At 38.1% G+C, this 9,432-nt stretch overlaps 1 pseudogene; it reads left to right on the plus strand.

Annotated features, from left to right (window-relative positions):
• Nucleotides 1-302: 302 nt before the first annotated feature.
• LOC106734769 (dnaJ homolog subfamily A member 1 pseudogene) lies at nucleotides 303-1,506 on the plus strand (annotated as a pseudogene).
• Nucleotides 1,507-9,432: the final 7,926 nt, after the last annotated feature.

A 9,432-nucleotide genomic window follows, 5' to 3' on the forward strand; every position in this document is an offset into this window, starting at 1 on the left:
TAAGAAAACTCTTTCCTCATCATTGTATGAGTGGATGAGTGAAAGTTCCCTAACTTTTGAAAAATGTTAATAAATTGATCATTACATTTCTTAACTTATCATAACTTAGTTCTGAGTGGTTTAATGAGATGAATGAATGGTTCTAAAAATAGGATATTTACTACATTCACAAAAAATAAAGGAACTGGAGAACTTTCCAGAACTCTTGGTCATAAGCTGAGGACTGGCAACTGCCATATCAGAGCTATGCGTACCTTCCCGCTCCCCCACGCTGGCCTCAGCTCGCTCACTAGGTGTAGAAAATGGTGAAAGAAATGACTTACTAGGATGTTTTGGGGGTCAAATCAATGCTACCCAGGACAAATTGAAGAAGGCTTACGAGAAACAGGCCCTGAAGTACCACCCTGATAAGAATCCAAATGAAGGTGAGAAGTTTAAACAGATTTCTCTGGCTTATGAAGTCCTCTCTGATGCAAAGAAAAGGGAATTATATGACAAAGAAGGAGAGCAGACAATTAAAGAGGGTGGAACAGATGGTGGTTTTGGCTCCCCAGTGGATGTCTTTGATATGTTTTTTGGAGGAGAAAGAAGGATGCAGAGAGAAAGAGGAGGTAAAAATGTTGTACATCAGCTGTCAGAAATCTTAGAAGATTTATATAATGATGCAACAAGAAAACTGGCCCTGCGAAAGAATGTGATTGGTGACAAATGCGATGGCCGAGGTGGTAAGAAAAGAGCAGTAGAGTGCTGTCTCAATTGTCGAAGTACTGGAATGCAAATAAGAATTCATCAGATAGGACCTGGAAGGGTTCAACAAATTCAGTCTGTATGCATGGAGTGTCAAGGCTATGGAGAATCCATCAGTTTTAAAGATAGATGTAAAAGTTGCAATGGAAGGAAGATAGGTCAAGAGAAGAAGATTCTAGAAGTTCATATTGACAAAGGCATGAAAGATAGCCAGAAGATAACATTCCATGGTGAAGGAGATCAAGAACCAAGACTAGAGGCAGAAGATATATCGTCCTACTAGATCAGAAAGATCATGCTGTTTTTACTTGACGAGGAGAAGACCTTTTCATGTGTATGGACATACAGCTGGTTGAAGCATTGTGTGGCTTCCAAAAGCCAATTTCCACTCTTGACAACTGAACCATAGTCATCACCTCTCATCCAGGTCAGATTGTCAAGCAAGGAAATATCAAGTGTGTGTTAAATGAAGGCATGCTAATTTATCATAGACCATATGAAAAGTGTCACCTAATCATTGAATTTAATGTAAACTTCTCTGAGATTGGCTTTCTGTCTCCTGATAAACTCCCTTTGCTGGAAAAACTTCTACCTGAAAGGAAGGAAGTAAAAGAGACTGATAAAATGGACCAGGTAGAACTGGTGGACTTTGATCCAAATCAGGAAAGATGGCGCCATTACAATGGAGAAGCATATGAGGATGATGAACATCATTCCTGAGGTAGTGTTCAGTGTCAAACCTCGTACTGTGGCCAGTAAACACTCACTATTGGTATTTTATATGCAGTAGTGAATGAATGAAGGATTGTAATTATAATATGCTCACTACTTGCTACCATTTTTGTTTTAATATTCATCTATAGTAGTGTTTTAAAACTTAAATGAAGAGGGACCAGCAGTTGGTGTAATGGCTATTTCGTTGGACTCCCATGTAGTCAACCGCTGTTCGAGTCCCGGACATGGTGGCTTAAATTCACACCTGGCGTGTGTGTATGTGCTCAAGATTCTGAAAGGAGAATGGAGGAGAAGGGATTATGGCATGGCCATCCTCCTTGGGGAGTTATGTCTCGCCTTCTGTCTCTGTCTCTCTCTGTCTTTCTGGTGAGCACATGTACCCTATAGCAAAATACTCTCAAAAAAATAAAAAGTTAAATGAATAATAAATGCAAGTATAAAAGCTGACTTTGCCCTGAATGTATGATGACTTCAGTGTGCAAGAGGCAGTTTTTTAAAAAATAATTATTTAGTTAGTTTTATTTACTCATTCATTTATTTTCATTTGATCAGAGAAAGACAGACACACAGGAGAAGGAAAGTGAGAGAGCAAGCTAGCAGGTCCGGGACTCAAACCATTGTCAGCCATGTGGGCATGTCCAGCGCCTTAACCACCATGCCACCTGCTGGTCCCAAGAGGCAGTTTTAATAGGTGTAAAAACGACAAAGTTCCCCTAGCATTTGTTAGGCCATTCCTCCTAAGTAATTTCAGCTATGTACATGGATGAGCTTAAACTGAAATGCTAGATACATGTATTGACTTCAGTGTATGGCCCCTCATTGTCAAGCTATGAAATTAAAATCCTGTAACTAATTAGTAATCAGAAGGAGAAAAAAACAGTTTGTAGGAAAGTGTGTGGTGGTCTGTGTAGTTATTTGTGTTAAGTGAGACTCATTGTAATGCCTCTGCGTTTATTCTATTGCCTCAACTTGAAGACGGATGGTATAATACAATTTAGCCTGTGGCATCAGCGATAGAAATGATACCTTTCTAAAGGGGTTTATCACAATGTGCTGCTTCTTGAGGGCTTACACCTCTAGGATTCCATTCCCTTCTGTTTGGCCATCTTTTTTTTTTTTTAAATATACATATCTAAATACATATATGTATGTATGTATATGTGACCAGTCCTGGTTACTCCCAACCTCCCCACTCCCCTTCTTTTTGGACCATGAAAAACCCCTGAGTAGTGACTTTTGGAGCTGGGTAACTTAGAAAGTGAAACGACTTTTACATGGAGAAGTCATTTGCCTGTGTGATATAGAAAGGTGTTTATTAGGCATCACAGTTTTACTTTAAATCATTTAACTTAAGACCCAAAGTCACTGTAATTTGATGTTGGTAGGATAGCAGATTATGATGAATAGCTTTAATTGTATGTATTAAAGTTATCTGTCCACATGCCTAAATCTGGATTAACAGAATGTAAGCAATTCTTGAAATGTATGAATGGCTCCTTAATACTGATTACAAAGCAAAAATAAATAAATAAATAAATAATAAAATAACCGACTCTCTAATTATTTTAAATGTGGTAGACTCCTAAGGAACAAAGGTCTTTATAAAGCTGCTAGCTCAGAAAAAATTTTGTATAATAACCTAAATTTCCATGAGTATAGTGAATATTTGGACAAATCAGAGCAATTTAATAATTTTGTCCTTAAGACTCAATAATAACATTTTGTATTTTCCTTCAATTGTTTGTTATAGAGTGTGAAGTAAATATACTCGGAAAAAAATTTTTGTTTTGTCATGAAAGGACCAGGTAAGGTGAACTTCTTAACCTTCTTCTATTGATTACCTGACTAAATAAGTTAACATTCCTCCTACGCACTGTTTAAGATCATGAATAATGCAAATTTGTGTTCAACTGAATTGAATCATAATTCCAACAAGTATTTAATAACAGTAATCATGTTTTATACTGTGTCAGCTTAAACCTAATTTCCAAAATCCTTAGGTAATTTAGATACTTGGATTAAGCTTAAATTGGATTACTCTTTGAACAGGTTTTGAATAGCTGGATAATTTACAATTAAGATAGACTACTGAAATATTGATTACTAAACATAACTGTAAGTTTATAAACTTTTGCTTCTTATTTTACTATACACGGATGTAACTTTTGGTTATGTGAATGAAAATGTTAATTTTTGCTCTTTTAACTCTGGTAAGATAGGAAGAAAAAAGACGTGTGTGGGTGTAAAGTTTTGAATTAAGCATATTCATAAGATTTTCTGATCTGCTAAAAGACTTGTGAATGAGAAATCATTTGTCAGTTATTTATCTTATTTTTTTCCTGGAAAACATAAGTTGTTACTTCAACTAAAAGTTAAAGCTAATTTGGATGGTGGAAGTTATTTTAGGAGAATTACAACTGGTATACGATCTTGTTTTTCAAGGGAAAAGAAGAAAACGTTTGTCCTACAGTAAAGGGTCACCTCGTTGCAGAATATGAAAGAGAAAAGGACAAAACTTGAACGAGGACACAGACACTGAGAGGCTTGAGTGGGGTGAATTTATCTGCTTTGGTTTGTAATGCTTAAGTTTGTAAAGAACCTATAAAATGTGCTACATTTGGCAAAGTTCATAGGATTTTCATGTACATATGCACAAACCCAATTTAAAGCAAAAAAGGAATGTGTATTGGGCCAGCAGGTGGTGTGGTGGTGAAGACTCTGAACTACCATATGACTGATGGCAGTTCCAGTTCCAGACCTGGCAGTTTGCTTTCTCTCTCTCTCTCTCTTTGTCTCTCACTGGAGAGCACATGCGCCCTATAGCAAATTAAAATAATAAATAAATAAATAAAATTAATAATAAAAGAAAAAAGGTCAATTTATAAAACATTTACTGCTAAATATATTAATAGAAAACTATAATTGGCTCTCTCTCTCTGATAAATTGGGGTTTGATGGAACCAGCAGATGGCATAATGGTTATGTGGCTGAACTCCCATAGGGATGACTGCAGTTCAATCCCCAACCCAGCGGCTTAAAACTCACACTGGAGGAGCAGCAGTTGGCATAATGGCTATGTTCTTGGACTCCCATGTAGTCAACCATAGGTCAAGTCCCAGACCCGGTGTGGCTTAAACTCACGCCAGGCGCACTTGCGTGTGTTCCCAAGATCCCGAGAGGAGAATGGAGGAGAAGGGATTGTGACATGGCCATTCCCCCTGGGGGATTATTTCTTGCTTTCTGTTTCTCTGTCTCTCTCTGTCTCTCTAGTGAATGCATGTGTCCTATAGCAAAAACCTCTCCCCCCACCCCACCCTGCCCCCGAAACAACAACAACAACAACAACAAAAAAACGCTCATGCTGGGCTACGTGCGAGCATGCCCAAAATCCTGAAAAGAGAATGGAGGAGAAGGAATTGCAGTGTGGCCATCCTCCCTTGGAGGGTAATTTCTTGCTTTCTGTCTCTCTGTCACTCTCTGTCTCTCCAGTGAGTGCACGTGCCCTGTAGCAAAAAATCTTTCTTTAAAAAAATAAGTTGGAGTTAAAAATAAATGATAAGTGAGAGTTAGAGCTCTACCTTCCATGGAATTTACCTGAACAGCAAAGTTCCATATCTCACCAGAATAAGCTCTGTATTTTGTTGATATTTTTATGTCTTTTTTTAAAAAAATAGAAGAAAATTTCTCACACATAGAGAGGTAAGCTTCTATAATGTGCTCTTATGTTTCTTTGAATATATTTTATTGTCCCTTTGACTAAATAGGTAACTAAGAGTTATTTCTCAGGGATCCATGATGCAATATTTGTAAAATTACCATATAACTTTATAATTTTTTGTTTTTTCCTTTGCAAAACTGGATTCTAAGTAAAAGAAAAAGTTCAGGACATTTTTAGCAATTGTGATTCTTTGAGATTTCACACAAAACCCCTATAAATATGCAAATGTTTATTACTGAGCCTTGTAAAAAGAGGTACACTAAAAATAATTAGATTTACTTGATGTGGTCTGCATTTCTTAATTAGATAAACAACATTATAAAATCTATATGGGAAGAATAGTCAAATTAGAAAAAGTGCTCAGGGAGATAGACTCCTAGCAAGCTCCCTGACTAGAAGAATTCAGCATGCTTTCTTTTCACAGAAAAAGAATAAAAATCTAACATAAAAATCTGGTATTTATGGGAACCAGCAGTTAGCGTAATGGCTATGTCGCTGGACTCCCATGTAGTCGACCGCGGTTCGTGTCCCGGACCCGGTGGCTTAAAACTCACACCGGGCGCGTGTGCGTGCGTGCCCAAGATCCCGAGAGGAGAATGGAAGAGAAGGGATTGCGGTGTGACCATCCCCCCTGGGGGGTGATTTCTCGCTTTCTGTCTCTATGTCTCTCTCTGTCTGTCTGGCGAGCGCACGCGCCCTACAGTGAAAATCTCTCCAGAAAAAAAAAAAAAATCTGGTATTTAGCCAGAATGATTGAGATGAACTTTGGGGTACATCAGGGAAGTGGCAGAGACACATTGGTGCCTGGAGACTCAGGATGGATACACAGAGAAGGAACAGAAGCTCTCAAATGTACCATACCATGCCTCTAGTCAGCAGCAACGTGGACACAAAGGGACAGGTCTTGGCAAAGAAAGTTGAGCAGGAGGCCCTCAGCTGCCCCCATGAATGCCATTAACATCTTCCTGCAGCACTCTTACAACTCTCATAGGCCCTGAGTCTACTAACTGATGGGGAGCCCACATTATTGCATAGTCCCAGAGTGGCAGCCCGGCTCATTTCTGGCCTCTCCCAATCAGACAACTGCAACACAGTGCCAACTCAAAGATCTGGCCACATGGGGCCTACAGAGATAGACTGGTGGTCCAATATGGCCAACACCAATAGCAACCCCACCTACCCAGAACTCTTCCAAGAAAGGCCAACAGCCTCATTTTCAACCATGAGCCAGTGCTTGTAGTGATGTTTTCCACTCAGGGCCTCCTTAGACAGGTCCGTGGCCTCATACCCAGCCTCACATCAGTATCAAGAATGGCTTCACTAATGAGGGACTGCACTCTGGTCAATGGCACTGTACTCAGTCACATACCCACCCACAGCTTACCAAAACAATCCAGTGACTCACCCTCAGCCTCAAGTTATGCCTGGAGCTGAGGAGTGATTTCATCCACCCACAAACCTAAACTGACTTTAGAAGCGTCAATCCCAGCTAGTGGACCAATCTCACAAACCCTGGAAGGCTAAAACCACTGAGGCACTCATAATGTTGATGTGGAATAGAACTGAAGAAGCTGCACAGACATTGCACTGCTGAGTACACCCAAAACCCAAATGGTACCTCCTACATGAGCAACATCCTAAATTCCATCTCCAGGACCAAGTCTCTCACCATGAAAACCATATTATAAAATTAGCAGAGGTAACTGTTCCACCAGATGTGCACATATCAATGTAGGGACAAAAACTAAAAACAAAACATGTAAAAGCAAGGCAAATGACACCCTCATAGAAACACAAAGATTCTCCAGGCATGGACCCCAAAGAAAAGGAAATCTATCCACTGCCCCAAAAGGAATTTAAAATAATGCTCTAAAAGAAACGCAGTGAGATACAAGTAAATAAACAATTCAATAAAATTAGAAAAACATGTCAAGGCCAGAATGAGGAATTCAATAAGTAGACAAAAATTATTAAGAGGAGTTAAACAGAAATTTTAGGACTGAAGAACTCAATAAATTTAATAGGAAATACAATAGCAACAGACTAGATCAAGCAGGTGTAAAACTCTCTTACCTTGAAGAAAGGTTTATTTGAATAGCACATTAAGATCAAAAAAAGATATAAAAGAATGATGAAAGCCTATGAGATTTAAGAGGCACCGTTAAACACACAGATTTGTGTCAAGGGGGTTTCAGAACAAAACAGAGACAGAAAAAGATACAGAAAAGCTCTTCAACCAAACAATAGAAGAAAACTTCCTAAGTCTTGGGGAAAATATGAAATAGAGACCAAGGAAGCTCAAAAGTCTCCAAACAAATTAAATATTGAAAAGAAAAAAAAAAAGGCCCTCTCTGTGCTGGCTCTGTGGTTTGGTGTTTAAGGCATTTGGATCCCACATGGCTCATGTAGTGGTTTGAGTCTTGGATCCAGCAGCCATGTGTACATGTGTGACTAAAATCCTGGAAGGAGGGAAAGATAAAGGAAAAGGAATGCAGAGTGATCATCTACCACGAGGAGATGTTCCTCTCTCTCCTGTTCTCTCTGTCCCTCTGTGGTGCATGCACACACCCTCTTATAAAGAAACAAACAAAATAAAAAAATCCAAACAAACCCAAAACCAAAAGACGAACAAAATACACTTTCTGAAGCACATCATAGTCAAGTTGTCGAAAGTCAAAAACAGAGAGAATTCTAAAGGGAGCAAGAAATACAGCAAGTCATATGTAAGAAAATTCCCAGTATACTAACAGAAAATTTCTTAGCAGAGATTCTACAATCCAGGAGAGAATGAGATGATATATTCACATAGCTGAAAGGAAAACACCTGACAGACAAGAATATCATACTCAGCAAAGCTATCCTTCAGAGATGAAGGAGTAATAAAGGCTTTCTTAGACAACAACTGGAGAAATTTCCTCACCACTTGACTGTTCCTATAAGAAATGCTTAAGGGACTCCTACATCTAGAAATAAAAGGACAATACCTGCAAAACATAAAAAAGTATACATCTCACTGATAGAGATAGATATACAAACATGGGGGGTGGGTATCAAGCTCTTATTAATACAGAAAACCACCAAACCACAAAGACAAACAATAAAGCATAGAGAAAGGAACAAAGAACTTACAAAATAACCACAAAGCAATGAACAGAATGACAAGAGACAATCTATCCCTATCGATAATTACCTTGAATTCAAATAGATTATATTCTACAATTAAAATGTATAGACTGGTTGCATGATTGAAAAACAAGATTTTATAATATTCTATCCATAAGATGCTCACCTAACCAGTAAAGATTTGTATAGATTGAAAGTGAAGGTATAGAAAAATACATTCTATACAAATAGAAACCAAAAGTGTTTATGAGTAGCTTTGCTTCTATCAGATAAAATTGACTTTAGATCAAAAACTATAAAAAGAGACAAATGATATCATTATATAATGATAAAAGGATCAACTCAATAAGAAGATATAACAATTATAAATATACACCCAACAATAATCACCAAAATATATAAAGCAAAGCAGTAAACCTAAAGGGAGAGATTGACTTCAATACAGTAGTAGCTGGAAACTTTAACACCCCATTCTTAGTGTTGGACAGATCTCCACAGAAAACCAACATAGAAACAGCAGATTTAAAGTGCACTATGGATCAAATGGACCTAGTGGACATCTATAGAACATTTTATCTCACAGTTGTGGACGCCCCTCCTACTTATCAGCACAAAAATCATTCTCCAGGATAGACCCTATGTTAGGCCACATAAGACTTAAAAAGAGTTTAGAGAAGTAGAAATATATACTGTATCTTTTCTGACTACATGAAATAAAATGAGAAATAAATAAAAATAACTTTGGAAACCACATAAATAATCACACATAGAAACTAAAAAAACTGAATGACCAGGGCCAGCAGGTGGCGTGGTGGTTAAGGTGCTGGACATGGCCAATCTCAGCCAGCGTCCTCGACCTGATTGTTTGCTTTCTCACTTTCCCTCTCTCTCTTTCTGGTGAGTGCACATGCCATATAGCAAATTAAAAATAATATTAATAATAATCATAATTAAATTAAATAAATAATTCTTTTTTTTTGGAGAGATTTTCTCTATAGGGCGCATGCGCTCGCCAGACAGACGGAGAGAGACATAGAGACAGAAAGTGAGAAATCACCCCCCAGGGGGGATGGTCACGCCGCAATCCCTTCTCCTCCATTCTTCTCTTG

The sequence above is a fragment of the Tupaia chinensis genome, unplaced genomic scaffold (assembly GCF_000334495.1).
Source record: "Tupaia chinensis unplaced genomic scaffold, TupChi_1.0 Scaffold000215_1, whole genome shotgun sequence".
Classification (NCBI taxonomy): Eukaryota; Metazoa; Chordata; class Mammalia; order Scandentia; family Tupaiidae; genus Tupaia; species Tupaia belangeri.